We start from the raw sequence: 16,097 nt of genomic DNA, 5'->3' as shown, positions 1-16,097 counted from the left end.
TTTATATAGTGTGACCAAGTTGTCAAGCACTTTCCAAGTGATGCTAAAATCGCTTGGAAAGCGGTTGACAACCCGCATGCGGACATGCATGTGAAAAATGCTTCACTTACGTTTGTCCCTGGCAGGAAAAACGCATGTAAAATCTGCATGCGTTTTTTCTGCCAGGGAGATGCAGAAACACTCAGGAAAAATCCGGAGCATTTCTGCATCGTGGGCATGTGGCGCCCCTGAGGGTTCAGTCGCCACAGAGGTACTGCACCTCACCCAGAGGTGTGGTGTCTCTGACTCACCCCCTGGGCCATGTTGTGCAGCGTTGCGCATGCGGGGAATACCCGGAGCCGGATCCGATAGGGGTAGTAGTCCTCGTAGCGGTGACCCGGTCCGTGCCCAGGGTGTAAAACTAAGTGGCGGTGCTTGGCATAAGATGTTGTTTTGTTCGACTACGCCACCCGTTGATTGCGGCTATGAAGCCGCCGCTGCAGGGCAGACCGCTGAGGCCGGTGGTACGGTGGTGCAGCGTGGATGGAATAACCCCCAACGGGAGGGGTATAGCCTTAGGGCAGCTGGAAAGGCAGGGAGGAATGATGGTGGTAGTGGTAGTGTGGCAAGGAATCACTGAGACGTGCGGTTGCAGTTTTCACAGCTTTACTCACAGTTCTTTATCAGGTCACTTGTGCGCAGTAAGGACCACCCGAGCCGTGCTGCGCCCACCAGGTGAGGGACTCGGCTAACTCCCAGGCAATTCCGGAGCGTGGTCCAGGGCTCCCCTCTCTTCCTTTCTACTGGCCGTCCCCACCAGGGACCCACCTTTGTCCGGCTCCCTCGGGCCTTCTGGTGGTGAAACCTTTCCCGGCTCCCCTGACCCTATACGTGGTATGCCTTCCTGGTGGATATGGTGAGGGGTCGCGCCAAGGCTTGACCACGACCTCCGGTTCCTGGCTGAGGATAATTGGCCTCCACCAGTTTGGGATCCGGTACACTGTTCTGCCAACCCTTCACCCGTTAACTCGTGGGATCTCAGGGTTCCCTCTCTTCTTGCGTCTCTGGGCCTTTCCTGGTGTTCCTGTTCCTCCTTCTTCTTCTTTCTCTCTCTCTCTCTCTGCCTCAGGCCTCCTCTCCAGGCCTGGCTCTGGAGCTGGGCCCAGACTGAGCCACAGCTCCCTGTCAGCCCTCTCTGGCTGAGCTCCTCTCCTCTTCTCCTCCTGCCTGAACTCTCTAATCCAAGATGGTGCCCACCTTTTATACTCCCTTCTGACACCCGAGCCCAGGTGACCAGCACCCAATGGGCTCCTACCTATGCCCAGAGTCCCTCCCCTCTCTGCTCCTACACCACTGGGATGTTCCTCCCCCCTCCCCACTCCAGCCAGGGACAGAAGCTGTCGTACCTGCACATCTATCTGGTGGGAGTACCGTTGGTCTGTCCCCCGGAAATGGGGTGAGTGTAGTGCATGCAGCTAACTGAGCTATGTTCCACACTCCATCCTTACCCGGGAGTGGAATATCACACCTCTGGTTCGAGGTGCAATACCCCTGTAGCAGCCGAGTCCTCGGGGTGCTACATCTCCCTTCACTCAGGTAAGATGGGAGTGCTGCAGAGAACCCCCCAAAACACCTGCATCCAACATTACACTGCTTCAGACCGGCTGGAAGGGCAACATGCAGAGCGCAGCTGCTGAGCCCTGTCCCTGGCTGGAGTGGGGGAAACCCAAAGGTAGGGGGAACCAGTAGTGGGTGTGGGTGGAGGAAGCAGTTAGAAGGAGCACACAGTAGGTATATAATGGGAAGCAATCTTAGGGTGGCAGTTCAGAACAGAATGGTCAGTCAGTACAGTACAGACGGTCAGTGAGGACTGTCTGGGAGCAGAGGCTCAGCAGGAGCTCTGCTCCACAAGAAGGGCCCGGGATAGAGGCCCCGGAGGGGAGAAGGGAGTAGGCTCCATTCTAAGAAGGGATCCCAGGGGTACGGCGCGTGCAGGACAGCACCCGTACGCCCCGCATCTGTCAGAAGACAGAGGGATCGGTTGCCCCATTCTAATCTCCAGGGGGTCAGGTTGGTCCCGTATCCGACGTACAGGAAGGACTTCAGCATACCCGAGCGGGATTGAGAGTGGGCAGCGCAGGGCAGCAGGGAGAAGGACCTAGTGTGAAGACGGTCAAAGTAGGAACACGAGAAAGTGGGGTTCTGCCAAGCATTCCTAAACTTCCTGAGGAAGGATTGAACCCCTGCCAGGGTGAACACGGCGCAACGTGGGAGGCCTTCACCTGTAACTTGCACTTTTGTGTTTCCTGAAGAACTGTGAATTAAAATCTTGGACGACTGCACTGAGTTGCCTCCGTCTATTCCTTCACTGGTGCCATTTCCCTCCCTGCACTACAACGCCCAGCGCACCCTCCATCTATTTACACTGCCCTGAGGCCCGCTCCACCTGTGGGGAGCCGTTCCATCTCTAGCTGCCCTAACATCTGCCTCAGAGGACTGTTGCAGCGCTGGTGATCCTCACCAGACACCACAGGTGGCTTCACGACAAATCCTATAAATAATCCCTTTTGCACTGACCGCCCCGGGCCAGCTACCGTGATATTCCCCAAAGCAGCCATACGGCCCGGCTGCCGTGTGCCCCGCGGCCCAGGGGGCAGCGAGTCACCACTTGGCGTCACGAACAGGATACGTGACCAGCCTGCCATCTGCGGGTGATGTGCGCCTAAAGAAGTGTTTTCTGCCTTGAATGTGGCGCCCGCCCCAGAAGAACGGGCGCCATTATGTGCGTGCTAAAGAACAACAGAATGGAACCTCCCGTCGTGGGCCGGGTCCCAGAATGGCTCCAAAAGCAGGCCCTGCCCCTTGCAACAGTGACTGTCCGCATAGATGTGTCCGTCAAAGCGGGGAGGCCGACACAGGGAGTGACCGACAGCAAAGTGCCATGGGACCGCCCCCGAAAGAGGAGAGGCGGTGGAGAGAAGCTGCGTAAAGACCGGGAGGTGTCAGGCCGAGCTGACGCAGTCGCGGGAGCAGGTCGGAGTGATGTCCCTGTCCCAAATGCGGCTGGCGCTGCTCCATCCCTGGTCCCCCTGCAGCCTGAGGCTGATGACCAGGCTGGGTCAGCCTGCAGAAACCAGGGGTTCCCCCGGAGGGGGCCCCACTGTTAAACTGTTTTAGTTAACTGGACTGTACATAAGTTGCCCGGAAGGGTGCAGTTGACTTCATGTTTGCTACCCAGTTACCCGTCAGGGTACAGAGACTGACAGGCTGAGGACTGTGAGAAGCCGGACGTTGACATTGTACATAGTTTAGCACTTCTTAAAGTGCATCCTATTTGTTTTATAATTACAAATATACCTCAGAACAAAAACCCGTTTGGCGTGGCGGAAGACGAGGTCCAGGATTGGATCGTCTATGCCCTGCAGCCATGTCCAGGGCCTACGTTGAGGGTTTGTGGACGGGTCCCTCATGCTGCTACTGTTGCACCCTGGTGCTGGAACTGTCTTGAAAATTGTTTTATATGACAATACTCTTATGATGTTTTATAATGTAACCAGTAACGTTAAAAGAAATGTGCCTCCCATAAAGGGAAGAAATGTTGTTTTATGGTCAAATATGCTGATGCATCTTAAAAATTTTGCATGTCAGTTATGCCTGGTTTTGCTCTGTTCCAGCCCGCGGACGTGCTGTGTTTTACCGGGGGGGGGGAATGTGGCGCCCCTGAGTGTTCAGTCGCCACAGTGGTACTGCACCTCACCCAGAGGTGTGGTGTCTCCCTTCACTCAGGTAAGATGGGAGTGCTGCACAGAACCCCCCAAAACACCTGCATCCAACATGCAGAGTGCAGCTGCTGAGCCCTGTCTCTGGCTGGAGTGGGGGGAACCCAAAGGTAGGGGGAACCAGTAGTGGGTGTGGGTGGAGGAAGCCGTTAGAGGGAGCACTTATACAGTAGGTATATAATGGGAAGCCATCTTAGGGTGGCAGTTCAGAACAGAATGGTCAGTCAGTCTACCATTGGGCCCTATAAGACGTTCTTCATCTCCCGTTGCAGTGGGGTTTTTATTTGTCAAAAAAAAAGACTGGGGGTTGCGCCCCCGCCTTGATTTTCGCGAGTTTAATCGGATCACGGTCTGGGATGCATATCCTCTCCCTCTCATCCCCGACCTCTTTAGAAAAAAATTTGGCTCCTACGATTTGATTAAACTAGACCTCAGGGGGGCTTATAATCTCATTCACATTGAGGAGATGAGTGGAAGATGGCCTTCAATACTCCTGAGGGGCACTATGAAAAGCTTGTGATGGCATTTGGGTTGACTAATGCTCCCGCTTTCTTTCAACACTGTTAGTGACATTTTTAGTCATCTGGCAGGTAGATCACAACTAGAGATGAGCGGTGTTCGACTAGAACTGTTCGCCAATCTCAAATTCGAGCTGTTTTGGGCGGTGTTCGAGTTGTTCGACGAACCCGAACGATTTGCAAAAAATTCGGCTGTTCGAGGTTATGTTCGATAACTGTTCGTGCACCAAAAGCGTGTCCTGCATGTCTGGCGCTATTTAGAGCGCCAATCATGCAGGGATTGTCTGCCACTCACTGTAATGCCACAGCCATGGTGGTTGTGGCATTACAGTGATTGCCCAAATCGATGGGTACAGTGCTCACAGTGAAACATGAAAAGCCGGCAATTCAGCAGCGGCATACACCTGTACCCGACAATTTAGAACCGAAAGAATAGAGCTTCACACATAGATTAGATAGATAGAAACATGTCAGTCGCATATATATGAAGTACAGTGACAGTGTTGATTACTGTACTTGTCATTTAGCGTAAAGGATTTATCAAAAAAAATAATAGTGTTTTCATGCACCGTCTCTTTAAAAAAGCCGGCCGGCAATTCAGCATCTGTACCCGACAATTTATAACAGACAGAATAGAGCTTCACACATAGATTAGATAGATAGAAACATGTCAGTCACATATATATGAAGTACAGTGATAGTGTTGGTTACTGTACTTGTCATTTAGTATTAAAATAAAGGATTTATTATTAAAAAAATTGGCGTGGGGTTCCCCTTAATTTTAGGCTCTAGCGGAGGTTAAGCAGACGGCTGGGGCAGATGTTTGAAGCCTGGGAAGGGGGTAATACCCACAGAGCTTCCCAGGCTACTAATATCAGCCCCCAGCTGAATACATAGCCTTTACTAGCTATTAAAATGGGGGACCCCCCAAAAAAAATGACGTGGGGTCCCCCCTAATTTAATAGCTAGCAAAGGCTAGGCAGACAGCTGGGGGCTGATATTAATAGCCCAGGAAGGGAGCCATGAATATTGGCCCCCTCCCAGGCTAGAAACACCAGCCGTCAGCCGCCCCAGAAATGGCGCATTCATAGGATGCGCCAATTCTGGCACTTAGCCTCGCTCTTCCACGCTGCCCTGGTGCGGTGGCAGGGGGTAATAGGGTTGGGGTTGATGTCAGCTTATAATGCCAGCTGACATCAAGCCCAGGTTAGTAATGGAGAGGCGTCTATAAGACACCCCCATTACTAACCCCATAGTCAAAGTTAAAAAAAACACAAACACCCAGAATAAAGTCCTTTAATTGAAATAAAGACACAATCCTTTATTGTTCTAAATTAAACCATACTTACCGTCACGCCCATTCCAGCTGAAGCCAACGATCTCCTGCAATAAAAGAAAAATAATAAAGCAACCTCATCCTTACCTTTCCATGGTTCCCACGACAGCTTCAGCTCTGCTACATCGAGATGACAGGCTGGACCGCAGCAGAACGCTGCCATCCAGCCTCTCATCCCGCAGACACTGAGAAGCGCAGGCTTGCTTGCGCTGCTCAGCGTCTCTCTGTGACGACATCCAGATGAGCCGAGTTCATGTCCAATGAACTCGGCTCACCTCATGCACGTCACTGACAGCGTGGGAAAATTCTCACGCTGAAGCGGTGAGTGCAGGAGAATTCTCCCACGCTGTCAGTGACGTGCATAAGGTGAGCTCATGTCCAATGAACTCAGCTCACCTCCTGCACGTCACTGACAGCGTGGGAGAATTCTCCTGCACTCAGCGCTTCAGCGTGAGAATTCTCCCACGCTGAAGCGCTGAGTGCAGGAGAATTTTCCCACGCTGTCAGTGACGTGCATAAGGTGAGCTCATGTCCAATGAACTCAGCTCACCTCCTGCACGTCACTGACAGCGTGGGAGAATTCTCCTGCACTCAGCGCTTCAGTGTGAGAATTCTCCCACGCTGAAGCGCTGAGTGCAGGAGAATTTTCCCACGCTGTCAGTGACGTGCATGAGGTGAGCCGAGTTCATTGGACATTAACTCGGCTCATCTGGATGCCCTCACAGAGAGACACTGTGGAGCGCAAGCAAGCCTGCGCTTCTCAGTGTCTGCGGGATGACAGGCTGGATGGCAGCGTTCTGCTGCGGTCCAGCCAGTCATCTCGATGTAGCAGAGCTGAAGCTGTCATGGGAACCATGGAAAGGTAAGGATGATGTTGCTTTATTATTTTTCTTTTATTTCAGGAGATCGTTGGCTTCAGCTGGAATGGGCGTGATGGTAAGTATGGTTTAATTTAGAACAATAAAGAATTGTGTGTTTATTTCAATTAAAGGACTTTTTTCTGGGTGTTGTGTTTGTTTTAAATACTTTACTAGAAATTCATGGTGGTCATGTCTAATATTGGCGTGACCCCATGAATTTCGGGCTTAGGGCCAGCTGATAATGCCAAGCTGGCCCTAACCCCTTTATTACCCAGTGAGCCACCGCATCAGGGCCCTGGATGAGTTGGGTACAGCGCCAGAAGATGGCGCTTCTATGAACGCGCCATTTTCCGGGGTGGCTGCGGACTGCAATTTGCAGCGGGGGTGGCCCAGAAAGCTTGGGCCTCCCTGCGCTGCGGATTCCAGCCCCCAGCTGCCTAGTTGTACCTGGCTGGACACAAAAACAGGGCGAAGCCCCACGTCAATTTTCTTTAAATTATTTCATGAAATAATTAAGAAAAAAAGGGCTTCCCTATATTGTTGTGTCCGGCCAGGTACAAATAGGCAGCTGGTGGTTGGGGGCAGCCCGTTCCTGCCTGCTGTACCTGGCTGGACACAAATATAGTGCGAAGCCCCACGTCAATTTTTTTTAAATTATTTCATGAATTTCCTGAAATAATTTAAAAAAATTGAAGTGGGGCTTCGCACTATATTTGTGTCCAGCCAGGTACAGCAGGCAGGAACGGGCTGCCCCCATCCACCAGCTGCCTATTTGTACCTGGCCGGACACAACAATATAGGGAAGCCCTTTTTTTCTTAATTATTTCATGAATTTCATGAAATAATTTAAAAAAAAGTACGTGGGGCTTCGCCCTATTTTTGTGTCCAGCCAGGTACAACTAGGCAGCTGGGGGCTGGAATCTGCAGCGCAGGGAGGCCCAAGCTTTCTGGGCCCCCCCCGCTACAAATTGCAGTCCGCAGCCACCCCGGAAAATGGCGCGTTCATAGAAGCGCCATCTTCTGGCGCTGTACCCAACTCATCCAGGGCCCTGGTGCGGTGGCTCACTGGGTAATAAAGGGGTTAGGGCCAGCTTGGTATTATCAGCTGGCCCCAAGCCCAAAATTCATGGGGTCACGCCAGTATTAGACATGACCGCCATGAATTTCTAGTAAAGTATTTAAAAAAAACACAACACCCAGAATAAAGTCCTTTAATTGAAATAAAGACACAATTCTTTATTGTTCTAAATTAAACCATACTTACCATCACACCCATTCCAGCTGAAGCCAACGATCTCCTGCAATAAAAGAAAAATAATAAACCAACCTCATCCTTACCTTTCCATGGTTCCCACGACAGCTTCAGCTCTGCTACATCGAGATGACTGGCTGGACCGCAGCAGAACGCTGCCATCCAGTCTGTCATCCCGCAGACACTGAGAAGCGCAGGCATGCTTGCGCTCCTCACTGTCTCGCTGTGACGGCATCCAGATGAGCCGAGGTCATGTCCAATGAACTCGGCTCACCTCATGCACGTCACTGACAGCGTGGGAAAATTCTCACGCTGAAGTGCTGAGTGCAGGAGAATTCTCCCACGCTGTCAGTGATGTGCATGAGGTGAGCTCATGTCCAATGAACTCAGCTCACCTCCTGCACGTCACTGACAGCGTGGGAAAATTCTCCTGCAATCAGCGCTTCAGCGTGAGAATTTTCCCACGCTGTCAGTGACGTGCATGAGGTGAGCCGAGTTCATTGGACATGAACTCGGCTCATCTGGATGTCGTCACAGAGAGACGCTGAGCAGCGCAAGCAAGCCTGCGCTTCTCAGTGTCTGCGGGATGACAGGCTGGATGGCAGCGTTCTGCTGCGGTCCAGCCTGTCATCTCGATGTAGCAGAGCTGAAGCTGTCGTGGGAACCATGGAAAGGTAAGGATGAGGTTGCTTTATTATTTTTCTTTTATTGCAGGAGATCGTTGGCTTCAGCTGGAATGGGCGTGATGGTAAGTATGGTTTAATTTAGAACAATAAAGGATTGTGTCTTTATTTCAATTAAAGGACTTTATTCTGGGTGTTTGTGTTTTTTTTAACTTTGACTATGGGGTTAGTAATGGGGGTGTCTTATAGACGCCACTCCATTACTAACCTGGGCTTGATGTCAGCTGGCATTATAAGCTGACATCAACCCCAACCCTATTACCCCCTGCCACCGCACCAGGGCAGCGTGGAAGAGCGAGGCTAAGTGCCAGAATTGGCGCATCCTATGAATGCGCCATTTCTGGGGCGGCTGACGGCTGGTGTTTCTAGCCTGGGAGGGGGCCAATATTCATGGCTCCCTTCCTGGGCTATTAATATCAGCCCCCAGCTGTCTGCCTAGCCTTTGCTAGCTATTAAATTAGGGGGGACCCCACGTCATTTTTTTGGGGGGGTCCCCCATTTTAATAGCTAGTAAAGGCTATGTATTCAGCTGGGGGCTGATATTAGTAGCCTGGGAAGCTCCGTGGGTATTACCCCCTTCCCAGGCTTCAAACATCTGCCCCAGCCGTCTGCTTAACCTCCGCTAGAGCCTAAAATTAAGGGGAACCCCACGCCAATTTTTTTAATAATAAATCCTTTATTTTAATACTAAATGACAAGTACAGTAACCAACACTGTCACTGTACTTCATATATATGTGACTGACATGTTTCTATCTATCTAATCTATGTGTGATGCTCTATCTTTCTGTTCTAAATTGTCGGGTACCGCTGCTGAATTGCCGGCCGGCTTTTTTAAAGAGACAGTGCATGAAAACACTATTATTTTTTTAAATAAATCCTTTACACTAAATGACAAGTACAGTAATCAACACTATCACTGTACTTATTATATATGTGACTGACATGTTTCTATCTATCTAATCTATGTGTGAAGCTCTATTCTTTCTGTTCTAAATTGTCGGGTACAGATGCTGAATTGCCGGCCGGCTTTTTTAAAGAGACGGTGCATGAAAACACTAATATTTTTTTTAATAAATCCTTTACACTAAATGACAAGTGCAGTAACCAACACTGTCACTGTGCTTCTTATATGTGTTACTGACATGTTTCTATCTATCTAATCTATGTGTGATGCTCTATTCCTTCTTGTCTAAATTGTCGGGTACCGGTGTATGCCGCTGCTGAATTTGCCGGCCGGCTTTTTTAAAGAGAGTGTCTTCTGAGCAGTTTGTCAGCTTTTGGACACCTTTGCAGGTGTTTTCTATGTGTTTCTATGTGTTTTTGTTTGCCTGCCATTGGTTTTAACGGTGTTCGACGGTGTTCTAAGGTGTTCGATGAACAGTTCGACGAACAGTTCCTCGAACATCCCGGTGTTCGACGAACCGAACCGAACCCGAACACTACGGGGGTGGCTCAACACTAGTGGTGAGATAAGCTGCACAATATAATTGACCTTTCAGTATATTGTTGCACACACACCATCTATTTAGCAAATGCCCTTGTTATCAACAGCAGCCTTTTAAACTCACCTGAGCTAACAGGTATGTGCGCTGGTTACTCTGCTGCGCTTAAAATTTCTTTTTTGGTTTGCTACAATGCCTTTTCTGAAACGTTGTCTCCCTCTGCTGGAACACTGACTTCTTTCAATTAATGCCTGCAGACTATAAAAGAGAACCCAACCCAAAAAAATTGGTTGATTAGTCTGTGGCATTCTGTTAAACTGTTGCTTATGGCGGTCTCTGTGAGCTTCTCAGCGACATTCAGCCAGCCAGGTATCCTGCCTGCAGTAGATGGAATGTGGCAATGGAACGCTGGCTGCGCGTGTCATAATAGGCTCTGAGCCTTTATATACCTGCGCACAGCAGCAGCCACCTTCAGTCTGCTGCTGGACAGCCAGCAGCAGCAGGAGAGGTAAGTAATCAGCAGCCCTCCTGCTAAGGGTAGACAGCTGCTCGTTCCACCCCACCCCCCGGCCTTAATTGGTTCTCCTCCCTTCCAACGGTGTTGAGGCGGGTGGGAACAGCAGGGGGTGAGGGTGCTGTGTTTAAAGAGGTGGAGTTATGCAGATCTAAAACGCGTGGATTGCAGCAGCAGCAAGCCGAAAAGTGCAGGCATGTAAGGGATCTAGAGGTTGACAACATGTCTTCTTAACGGGAGTCCAGGAGCTCATCTCCACAAATGGACTCTTCAGGATCCTTGGGTGGCTCCGTAGTTCGAAACCAATTCTGGTTATCGCTTCTCGGCCTTTTGGCTAAGATCAAGTGTAGTATCTGTTCTTTTAAGAACACAAGAGCTACGATCTACACTTGACGAGAGCGATCGAACGCGGAAGGAGAAGAGCTTCGGAGCCCAGCTAACATCGGAGAAGGAAGGCGGATATCGGTGGGAGGAAGAAGCTCTAAAGAATCCAGAAGAAGACGAAGACTCGGAGAAGAATCGGGCTGTCCTGTGGAATCTTCGAGGAAGAAAATCATCGAGACAAAGACCTTTCGGGGAATTTGTCCAGAACACGACGGGAGAAGAATCTGCATAGCTCCACCCATTCCGGGAAGAGTTCCAGATCCAGCTCCAAGAAGTAACTGCAGGAGGAAAGCCATGGCAAGCGCTGCGAGGAAGGCCGAAAAGAAGAGCCTGGAGCAGGGAACAGCCAGGAGGGCCCAGCCAGGAGCCGATTCTGACCCCAAGGACTCTGCCTCCACGACTGGCCAGCAGAAGGGACCCCAGAAGCCCCGCCACGAAGCTCCAGCCCTGGAGCCATGGGTGCGGCAGACGGTGGCCCTGAAGCTGAAGGAAGTGGATGGGAGGGTGCCGGACATGTCCTCGGACGTGTCCTGCCAGAAGATGCTGCTGGATCGAGGCTTCTCCAGGTCGGACACCCTCAGCATCCAGACCTTCTTGACGGGGATCTTCTTCGTCACCTTCGCCACTGTGAACACCTGCAGGAGGTTCTGGGAAATGGTAAGCACAAAAGGACCGGATAATTCTTTCTCTGCCTTTACAGGTAGCTGCCCTATCCAGAGGGACGAAAGGAGGATCACGGTCTCCATGCGCAACCCGCACACCCCAGGCCAAGACATCTGTACCTTCCTGAGACGCTTCTGTTTGGTTGTGAAGGAACCCTCTCACATCCTGAATGGACTCGGCTTCTGGACAGGTAAGTGGTCGGTGACCGTTAGACTTCACAGGGACCTGGCGTACTCAGACGGACTTCGGCACCTGCCCCCGACATTCTCCCTGGACAACTCCTACGGCCTCATCTATTACCCGGACATGCCGCGGAACTGCAGGAGATGCGGTAAGAACGGCCACGAGATGAAGAACTGCAAGGAGGATGCCTGCAGGATTTGTCGAGTGACGGGACACAGCTCGAAGGACTGCCCGAAGAAGACGTCCTGCAACCTGTGTGGGCTGGCGGCTCATCTGTACAAGGATTGCCCCAAGCGTGAGAGATCCTGGGCATCGGTGGTTGCGACGACCCCAGCTCCGGAGGACAAGGCCCCGACGACCAGGCCTGTGAAGGTCAAGGACGCGACGACCAAGGCCCCAGCGGCCAAGGCCGAGACGACCAAGGCCAAAGCGGTCAAGGAGTCGGTGGCCAAAGCCCCAGCGACGGTCCCAGCAGCTCCGAAGCAGAAGAAAAAGTCAAAGGAGGGTAAGAGTTCTGTCACCCCTCTCTCGATCCCTCCCCCTGCCACCCCCGTCCAATCCCCCCCCACCCCGGCCACCCCTGCTGAGGATTCCACTTCCTCTTCCTCCTTCCCCTACTCCTCAACAGGCGTCCTTTCCCCTGCCCCGGCAGCCACTCTCCCTCCCCAGACCATGGTAGCGTTGGAATTAACCTTTCCTCCACCTGCCGCTATCTATTCCGAGGAGGATTTTCCCCTTCTTGTCTCCCCAGTTCCAACTCGGGGAAAGAGGAAGGTGGAGGACAGCCCTGCTACTGAATCCTCCAAAAAGAAGATTCTGGATTTCGTAGGCGAAAAGGAGGATACCCTCCCTGAGCCAGAAGAGATGGAGCACATGGTTGAGACCCTGGTGGCCGAGCCAGAAGAGGAGGAACTGGTGGTCGCCGAGATCGAGGCCGCGCTGCTTGACCAGATGGAGGAAGAGGGCCTGCTGGTGATCCCGTCACCAGCAGTCAACACCGACGAGGGACCACCCGACCGGAGTGGTAACTAAGGTGTATTGCCTGCGCTAACTTTTTCTTTTTTCCCTACATGATGGCTAATATTAACTTATTTTCCATTAATGTCAGGAGCATCAAGGACAAGTTCAGACGTCAGACTATTTATGCCTTCCTTACTTCCCAGTTGTGTGATGTTTATATGTTGCAGGAATGTTCCCTTCCCTCCTCTAGGTCCTTCAAACATCTGGCCAGGGAGTGGTCCCACGGTCCATCCTACTGGTCCGGTGGGGGTGACTGCAAGTCTGCGGGGGTCGCAATTCTGATCAGGGGGGGCGCATTCACGCTTGAGTCCGTCCAGGAGCTCATCTGCGGCAGGGCTCTTGTTGTAGATGGCAACTGGGCGGGAGAACCTGTCAGGTTCATCAACGTGTATGCGTCCCCACTGAAGAATGAGCATTTGGAGCTTTTCCAGACCCTGCGGCTTCAGCTTGCCACCACCAGGACCTTAGTGATGGCCGGGGATTTCAACTGCCCCATCGAGGAGGATGGTCGTAGTTCTGGCACATCTGCCAAGTTGGACATCACGTCCAAGCTGCTCATCGAGATGGTAACCGAGGCCTCTCTTCAGGACGTGGTGGGCTCCATGGGGAGAGGCTCCACAAACTATTCGTGGAGCCAACCCGATGGCTCACTCCGCTCCAGGATTGACTTTGTGTTCACCTCTCGGGCAGTCAGGCAGAGTAGGCACTCGATGGTCCCCTGCTTCTTCTCCGACCACAGAGCCATTCACTTACAAGGTGTCCTCGGCGACGGTTTTCCGTCCGGCCCCGGCTCCTGGAAGCTGAATTGTGCTCTGCTGGCTCAGGATGAAGTCGTGGAGGAGCTGAGAGCAGCCTACGCAATGTGGCAGTCCTACAAGGGTAGCTTCCAAACAGTCTCTGATTGGTGGGAATATGTTAAACTTGAGTTTCGCTGTTTCTTTCAGGCCAAGGGTCGACAACAGGCGTGTGAGAAGAGGAGGGACTTCAGAGGGCTGCAGCGCGAGCTGCGGTCGCTGCAGGACCTTCTTCACTGCGGCTGGGACGTGAGGGAGGAGCTGGAGGAGACCAAGAAGAGCCTGAAAAGGCACTTTGAGGAGGAGTCCAAGCGAATCGTCTTCCGTTCCAAAGTGGAGAATCTGGAGAAGGGTGAGAAATGTAACTCATTCTTTTTCAGGAAACTTCATGCCGGTCACACGCCCCTGAACGAGCTGCGAGACGAGAGCGGAAACATGCGACGTGGGAAGGAGGACGTGATGAGGGTCGTCAGCGACTTCTACAGCGAACTCTACTCCCACAAGACTACCAACCCCGGCGCTGCTGATAAGTTCCTGTCAGGTATCACTAACCATCTTGATCCTGCAGGCACGGCAGCCTTGGACAAACCTCTGATGGTGGGCGAATTGCTCTCTGCCGCTAAATCCTTTAGGACCGGCAGGACCCCGGGCAGTGATGGTCTTCCAGCGGAGCTCTATGTAGCGCTGGGAGACCTCATCTGTCCGGACCTGTTGGACCTGTACGAGGAGATGGTGGTGGAGGGTAGAATGCCTCCATCTTTGAGGGAAGGAATGGTCACGATCCTGTACAAGCGGAAGGGAGAGAGGTGCGACCTGAGGAATTGGCGTCCCATCACTCTGCTCAACGTGGACTACAAGATCCTGGCCAAGACGATGGCGACACGACTTAAGACGGTCATCGGACGGATCATCCACCCGGACCAGACCTGCGGCATCCCTGGACGTCGCATCGCAGACAGCCTCGCTCTCGTGCGGGACACGGTCGAGTACATCAAGGTCCGCCGCGCACACGCGGCCCTGGTCTCCTTGGATCAGGAGAAGGCCTTCGACCGGGTTTCCCACGAGTTCATGGGCCGAGCTCTGCACCGGTTAGGTTTGGGTAACATGTTTTGTTCGTATGTCCGTCTGATGTATTTTGATATCCACAGCTTGGTGTTGGTGAACGGCTGGAAGACTGACCCCTTCCCTGTCCTCTCTGGGGTCAGACAAGGCTGCCCTCTATCACCTCTTCTTTTTGTTTGTGTTATAGAACTCTTCGCAGAGGCTATCCGGCAGAATGGAGAGATCAGAGGGATCACCGCACCGGGTCCGGGACGACACGAGGTCAAGTGTTCGCTCTACATGGACGACGTCACCGTCTTCTGCGCTGATCGTGGTTCAGTCGACGCCCTCGTCCAGACGTGTGAGAGGTTCGGCCGGGCTTCAGGGGCCAAAGTCAACTGCAGGAAGTCGGAAGCCATGCTCTTCGGGGATTGGCAGCCGGCCTCCTCCGCCCCCTTCCCCTTCAACATTCAACCGGATTTCCTCAAGGTGCTGGGAGTCTAGTTCGGGAAGGAAGGAGCGGCCCTCAAGTCCTGGCAAGAACGCTTGGCCAAGGTGAAGCAACGGATCGGACTCTGGAGCCTCAGACACCTCACTTGTGAGGGTAAGGCACTCGTCCTGCGTAATGAGGTCCTGCCCGTCTTGCAGTACACGGCGCAGGCCTGGCCCCCACACGTCACTGTGTGCAGGGCCATTACCAGGACAGTGTTTCACTTTGTCTGGGGATCCAAGATGGACAGAGTCAGGCGGGCCGTCATGTACAAGGAGCCTCGCAAGGGTGGGAAGGGCGTTCCAGATATCCCCACCCTCCTGCGATCCTCTTTTGTGTGTGATTGTGTCCGCCGGACTTTGCAAGTCAAGAATGGCTCCGCGGGCAGGTCCATGTCTCGCTTCTTCCTGCTTCCTCTTTGGAGGCGACTCGGCTGGGACAAGTGGGACAGCTCCTTCCCCTACAACTGGACGACGCCATGGTTCTACGGAGACGTCGTTCGATTTGTGGGGGAACATCAACTGGAGGGACTCAAGCCCGACTTGTGGAAGCCCAAAACTATCCACAAGCTCATCAGAGCCAAGGATGACGTAGAGAACATCACAGGACTTCACCAGGACACGCTGGAGACTGTGTGGACAAATGTGTCGTCTGACAGGCTGACCAACGGGCACAAGGACTTGTCGTGGATGGCGATTCAGGGCGGACTGCCCGTCCGGTCATTCATGCATGCCCGGAACCTGTGCAAGACCCGGTACTGCCCAAGGTGCCCCTTCGTGGAGGAAACATCTTTGCACACTTTTTGGGACTGCGGATTTGCACAGCGCCTGTTGACTGCCCTTGAGGACGACCTGAGGAACTCTGTCCCCAGGGCGAGCCTATCGCACCATTCTGTACTTTACGGACTCTTCCCTGGGGTTCATACCGTCGGAGCCATCCAGGAGGCTTGGCGTCTTATGAACTGCTTCAAGGATGCCGTTTGGGTCGCCAGGAACCGGCTCATCTTGAGGAGGGAGAGGATGTCCATCCAGGACTGCCGCAGGCTGATCCACAGCCTGCTCAGAGACTATTCCATCGTGGACGGTCCGGAGGACGAGGATGAGGACTAAACCCCTGCTCCCCCTCTCCCCTTATGTGTCTTGTCTTTCAATAAAGCT

General features: G+C 52.6%; 1 pseudogene; it reads left to right on the top strand.

The window, feature by feature from the left end:
* Nucleotides 1-10,679: 10,679 nt before the first annotated feature.
* On the top strand, nt 10,680-10,757 carry LOC141222163 (U2 spliceosomal RNA; annotated as a pseudogene).
* Nucleotides 10,758-16,097: the final 5,340 nt, after the last annotated feature.

The sequence above is a fragment of the Phyllobates terribilis genome, unplaced genomic scaffold (assembly GCF_046119375.1).
Source record: "Phyllobates terribilis strain yellow unplaced genomic scaffold, ASM4611937v1 Scaffold_342__1_contigs__length_2020279, whole genome shotgun sequence".
NCBI classification, from domain to species: domain Eukaryota; kingdom Metazoa; phylum Chordata; class Amphibia; order Anura; family Dendrobatidae; genus Phyllobates; species Phyllobates terribilis.
Note: the sequence above shows the minus strand (reverse complement) of the source record. Positions and strands in the feature narration are given on the sequence as shown.